This window comes from Notothenia rossii (assembly GCF_949606895.1).
Source record: "Notothenia rossii genome assembly, chromosome: 9".
NCBI lineage: Eukaryota > Metazoa > Chordata > Actinopteri > Perciformes > Nototheniidae > Notothenia > Notothenia rossii.
In genome coordinates this window covers 15,256,117-15,263,295 of record NC_136907.1, presented here as the reverse complement: position 1 = coordinate 15,263,295, position 7,179 = coordinate 15,256,117, and positions in this window count along the sequence as shown.

The window sequence follows — 7,179 nt, the reverse complement described above, 5'->3', positions numbered from 1 at the left end:
ATAGGGAGTTATCAGAGAAACATCTTGAACAGATCCGGGCCTCGGGCGGCGCCACGACAGTTTCTACTTGACCACGTTTCACCTTAGCTCTGCATTTTGTCTGAGGTTCTCCTCCCTCCCGTCTTCTCTTCATCATAAGTAATTGACATTTTAGCCTTGAAGCGTTGTACCAAGGGCCCTGGGATACACACACTTGCACGCACACACACACTTTGGCTTCGGGTTATGACATTTCCTCCTTTCAGCTTTTTTTTGCATTACAGTTTTAACGATAACTTAGGTCAATTTTATTTCCAGTATGCTGAGCTTTCAACAATGCAGGAAAACTTTTAATGGCAAACATTTGAAAAAGTGCTTCTAAGAAAGTGGAGAGAAACTAAGTTTGCTGTGTTCATCATGTTTGTTCTAGACATAAATCCTGCAAAAACAAGCTCACAAAAAAGTCTGTAATGGCTTTACCATTAGTTTGACCAAAAGAGCCTAGTTACGGCTTCAACAACATGGTCATCGGAGTCCCAAAAAAGACATGATAGAGGGCAGTACACTGCTGTAAACCATGCTTATTTCATCCCTTGCGGCCAGAGAAACTCAATCTTGTCTTGGATATTGCTCTGATGCCAGAGACTGTGCTTCTGCTCGGTGCTCTGGATACTTCTGTCAATGCCACACTCTCCAGGGAGCCCACTTTACGCAGTGCCATTGGCTCTCAGACCCATGTGCCCACATTAACACTAACTTGGAAGACTTCACACTTCCCTTTTTGTAGCGACTCTCCAGATATCTCTTTACTGAACCATAAAGAAAATCATCCCCATCAAACAGGATTTCGTTTCTCCTGCAGAAATTGTTCTCCTTCTTCTGTTCCCTCGTGGGTTTGGCGTTGTTGGGGGAGTAGAGGGGGAGATAGAGAAGCATAAGGTTCCACTGTCAACATTATAGGTCACTTACACCCCTTCTCCTAGCATGACTGCAAATGTCTCTTCAGCTCATTCTCATTACGCAGAAGCATTTTGTATATGGAGACATAAAGCAATTTACAAATAGTGTATGTAGTTGTATGATCATACGTGTTAAACTTCTTTGGATAACTGATCATTCCCATCCTTGACTCTGATTGGCTGAGCTGCATTGACAGCATTGCATTAGTATTACTGTGCCAGTGAGTCACTTCTTGTTGGTTGAAATGGTTAGAGGAAATGGACAGGGCAGACGGGGAAGATGAAATGATTGACATAATTTGCTATCAGTGAAAAGGGGTTTGCAAATATGTTCAATATGAGCATTTTGTTTGACTGATGTTTTTTCATAAAAAGACATAGGCTATGCATCATTCCAATTCTTTCAAAACATATGTGTTGTTGCAGATTGTAGTAGGCTTTTGCAAACTAAATTTAGAGATAGCTTAGAGACTAGCTTCTTAATGAACCTTATACATGTTGGTTCCGCTTGAATTTCTCCTTAAAATTATTTTAGAAAACCTTTCATTGTTAATGAACTGTAATGCTACAGAAGAGACAAATAAGCATTTGTAAACTTACTTAAGAGGATTTATCTGGTTAGTTAGTGCCATTCAAAGTCTTAATATCCACATTAATGATCATTACTTATCCCAAAAATAATTCTGTAAACATTTGTTGAACGCACCAAAGTCTTCCCAAAAATATTGTGAATAACACCTACATGATTGTGATGTGTCCTCCATAATCAGCCACCTATAGGACTTCTTATAATTTGTACAATCACTGTCATAAGAATATCAAATATAGAAAAAAAGATATATAAAGTAATACATTCCCTGGTTCAAGGCCAGTTTATAATGAAAGGGAAAACGCACCGAACTGTCTGCAGAAGATAGACTACATAACTGCCAGAATCCTACTGGTGACACTCATCATTTTGAAAGATGCTAAGTGAAAATGCAACGTCCACAGGACAAAGCGACACACACAGTAACACAAACACACACAAGCACACACAAACACATCCAGGCAAACGCTCGATCCAACACAGGCTACATTGCAGCGCTAATGGGTACATAAAAGTTTGTGTAAATCAGTCATGGTGTTAGCACGAGTTGAGATGAAGCACAAGCTGAGAACCTCTCTCTCCCTCCAGCACTAGCTTAATGACATGCTGCTCCAATCCTTCAAACACAGGCCGAGACAACAGCGGGTCGGCACCATGTCAGTAACTAACTCTCTTTCCTTGTCTGTCAATAATGAGGCCTGACAGCCGCTGAGAGGAAGGTGTGGGGTGAGCAAACACTAACACAACCTTACATTACATTTAGCTGACGCTTTTATCCAAAGCGACTTACAATAAGTACATTCGACCAAGAAGATATAAACTTGAAGAAAACAGAATCATATAAGTACATCAGGTTTCATAGAGCCAAAACAATTCAAGTGCTACTCAATTAGCTTTAGATAAGCCAGCCCTTTGTTAGTATTTAAGTGCTTTGTTAGTAATTCTATCGCTCCAAGTGGAGTCGAAAGAGATGAGTTTTTAGTCTGCGCCGGAAGATGTGTAAGCTTTCTGCTGTCCTGATGTCAATGGGGAGCTCATTCCACCATTTTGGAGCCAGGATAGCAAACCCACGTTTTTTTGCTGATTGGAACTTGGGTCCCCCTCGCAGTGCGGGTGCAGCGAGCCGTTTGCCTGATGCAGAGCGGAGTGCACGTGCTGGGGTGTATGGTTTAACCATGTCCTGGATGTAGGAAGGGCCAGATCCATTCACAGCATGGTACGCAATTACCAGTGTCTTGAAGTGGATTCTAGCAGTTACTGGACGCCAGTGAAGGGAGCGGTATGGTGTGGGAACATTTAGGAAGGTTGAAGACCAGACGAGCCGCTGCATTCTGGATGATCCGCAGAGGTCGGATGGCACATGGTAGACCAGCCAGGAGGGAGTTGCAGTAGTCTTGGCGTGAGATGACGAGAGCCTTACACATGCAATGTGTCAGCCAGTGGATTTACACTGGGGTAATATCATGTCTGTCTTACCAGTACAATGCCATTAGGTCAACCAAATTCAATGACTGTTTACAGTTTTGGTAAATATGAAAATATTGCCTAGATACATTAAGCGACCGGATGTCTTTTATTCCTGTCATGTCATCCACTCATCTGCTTTCAGCTCTCACTCCTTCCTTTTCTTTTGCAGCGTCTGAATCTATCCCCCTCTCGCTTCTTCTGACCAGTTTGAAATAGTGTTCTTCCTCCTTTATCTCCAAGCACCAACCCTGTCTTTTCACACTGTCTGTAAACAGATCAGTCTAAAATGCTAATCTACTGTTGTAAACGTGATGCTCCTTTTAATGGCTTGCATTTGCCACAGGAAACAGCCTTTATATTTATGGGCAACACAAAAAACAAGACATAGGATTAGTAAATTGCATATACTCTCTGAAATACAGGTATAGGGCTGACTCAAACCAGCAGACCAATCTACAGTAAGTATGTTGCATGTTTTTTTGACGGTCAAGAATGAACTTTTAATCTCCACTTTTAAACCAAAAGACAAAGGATTAGAAAAACAGGGCAATGAAAAATGTGTTTTCAACAAACCAGTTAAATCCACTGAATTGTTCCTGCCCAGTGCGGTGAATACATAAAGCAAGCAATCAATTGTCTGTAAGACAAAAATGAGGTGGGAGAAAATTTCTGGCAGGATTTTAAGCCTGAAGAGGCTGAATACACACAGTTTGGTGTTTAATAGCCGTCATCTTAATCCATTAGATTAAATCTGACACATGATGAACAGCTATAGTAACTCAATCTCAGCCACAGAATGTGAATGAACACTACCTTATACTCAAAACACAGTGCTTTTAACCCGAGGAGCCGATATAACTTCAGGTTTGCAAGTTGTAGGACTGTCAGAAGCGAAAAGTTGAAAACACCCTGGGAGCCATGTTTTGAACTTTTTTTTAATGCTGATGAAGTGATGATGAAATGAATCCCTACGGTCTGTTCTTGTGAATTACTGTAAATTGTGTTTGATAACCCAGGAGTAGAGAATTTAATTGGAATCTGATTGGCTGGATCCTGCTGCAGTGTCAGAGTGACGACTGATTGCTCTCTTTCTCTCTGTTCCTCACTCTCTCCTCCCCTCCCTACTGAAAGTTTGTCCAACACTGCTGCAAGTCCGCGACTCTGCAAGCTTCAAAGTAAATTCCCCTACATGTCGTAGCCTCAGAGCGCGGGCCGTCCCTGAGCTCCCGCTCCCTGCCGATCCAGAGCAGGTTTGCTGTCACTGCGCTTAATGAAGACCTTGCATTCTATTTCATCAACCCTTTCTTCTTCCTGCACCAGTCATGCATACGGCAATTTCATTATTAATAAGTGCTCATCTCCTCACTAATGAGTACACTGATTTCACAGTTGTTTCGTTAGCAGTGCCACACTCTTGTGACACAAATACATATTTCTTTTGTGAATGTACTTTTTGGCTGATGAGGCGATTAAACTTGAACAAATATAAAAATCACCTCCTATCATTAGGAGAATATATGGAATAATAATTCAAGTTATAAAGAGCAGAAGGAAAGGACAGGATGATTGTGAGAAAGGAATAGCGGGCTTATTAATGCCAATAGCATTCTAGAACCAGTTTTTTCTATAAGTAACATTTCATGCCAATTACACCTAGGACGGAGTCATTTCCTTTCTTCTCCTTTACTTCTAATCCCATCGGTACTTTGTTTCCCTCCATCCCTTTATCTATCTCATCTGCTCCTCTCTCCTTTCCACCTTTCCCCTTCTTTTCCAGTCCCCTGAATACCATTTCTCAGCGTAGCCGGAGAGCTGTCAGCGAGCAGATACACTCTCTCCCCCTGCGGTCGCAGAACCAACCCAATCAGACCCCCAGCAACAGCTATTAGCTCCTCATCCTCCTGGAAGATACCGATAGAAGTACTGGGGTTTATTTTCCTGCAAGTGTTAATTATGTAACCCAATTATACCATCACAAAGCTGACACAGGGAAGCTAAATTAAAAGTGATTGGCTTCATTACAGTCGCCTGAACGCAGCACAGGAGGCCCTATTTAAAGTTACTTCTCTGGTGAAAAGCACTTTGATCTGTTGGACGCCACAGTTTTGGATTTTTTTGGAATTGTAACAGCAAAGGTGTTGCATACATTTAGCTCAAATTGGATTTCTGGTCATTTCCATAATGACGCATATAGACTGATGTTTAAAATTGCCATGAGAGCCACAGGCTGCCTTTGCTTCCAGTCGTGTTGCTCTGCTTGTTTGTATTGTCGTACGGACAGACAAGTCATTATGAACGGTGAGATGGAGTCAAAAGGTTGCCTTTCTCCTGCATTACAGCAACCTGGGAGCTTTCAGACCAGAAAGGTCGCAATCTGAATACATTTCTCAATCTTCACACGTAACCTGTATGTAACCTTTGATCCATTCCTCAGTTATGCTGACCTTCTTTATGACCATTATTTTCTTCTTCCTAATGCTGATAAAATGGCCTTAATGTAATGTAAAACTGTGTTGACTAATACAAAATGTATGACCCATTCGTGACACTGAAAATTAGCAAAAGTGAGACACTAACTACTGCAAAAGACGCTAGCAGAGTGTAAGCCTGGGAGTAGATTTTTGTCTGATGAAACATTAAAATAGAGGAACAAAGTTCATTGCACTAAATATTAAAGCTATTTAATCCCCAAAAAACATGTTTTATTAACTATTTTGCTCAACCTATCAATATTCATGACTAAAAAAGGAACAATTAAAGTAAAAGTTAGGAGAAAATGGTATTATTTATAAAGACCAACCAGATTATAGTCTACAGATATGCTAGACACAGGTCGCTTTCAGCTAAATGCTAACATCAGATTGCTAACAATGTCAATGTTAATACCACATACCTTTTGAATTTTACACAAAGTACCTTTACAGCTGGGCCTCAAAACTGGCATAGCTACTAGCATAAAGTATCTTACCACTTTATCATGCGGGGAACACCACCACCAATTCACAAAAAAAGTTGTTGAATAATTAGATAATTGACCTGACGCTAGGGGGAACCCACATCATTAGAATGAATCCTTTGAGAACAAATGATATCTTTACAATGTGTTATCACAACCTATAGAGTTCTAGATGTTGAGATGTTCCTCTTGGCGAGCAACAACATGACCTGCTGTTGGTGTAAGATGAAGTCTGAGAATCACTAAACTAAGATTCAAGCTCTGGGCACAGAGGGATATCTGTTCCAAATGTCAAGGTAATAAAAAAGGAAATGTCAGAAATCACCAAAATCCTTAAACTGTATCCTCCGTCACAATGAATGTCTGAACAAAAGTAGCTGGCAATCCATCCAGTAGTAGATATTTCAGCCTGTTACCAAAGTTGTATAACGAAAACTACAGTAATCCTTCGAGCCATAATGCTAGCTCGGTTTAAAACCTCTAAGCTGTTTGGTATAATCAGACTTCATTGATACATTTCTGGCAATATAAAGTCACACAGCCCTGAAACTTACAGATCACATTATAATTCAATTATTACCAAGTAGGCCTACTGAATGATGCTCAGAACTATCTGACCCATCTTTCTTGTAGCCGACACTCGCCCACTTCAAACTAGTTCAGTATTTTGTGCTTACATTTGCAATATGGATAATAACATGATGCTACATAATGCAATTCTCTATCAATATTAACATGGAATGCCTCGAAAAGTAGGTCAGATTATGAAAAAGTGAAAATGTGAGTCAGTTCCTCACTCCATGGAAGTCGACATTAGAGAGAGGGATTTGGGTGTGAGGTCATACAACAGTCTAACATCTTGTCGAAAGGATGTATTTTACCATCAATCTGCCCCAGGCTACAACATAGCAGATAAGCCGCAGCTCTGTGGGCTGTTTTGAAATAAGGCTTACTTGCACACTTACTGTACTTACTTACCTTCTTATTTTGCCTACTCATTTGCTTGTGTTGTGATCCTTTAAGTTATTTAAAGTTTTAATATTGTTGAAATTAATAATAAATTATTTCCAATGTATTCTCCTCAACCCTATTCTGAAGACAAGCATTTCAAGGAATCATTGAGTTATTTTAGATTGAATTGCTTTATCTAAGTAGCTTGATTTCACATCAACTGCACAGCATGACACTGACATTAAAGCCTCCACTTGATCAAGGGCCTCATCTACCTG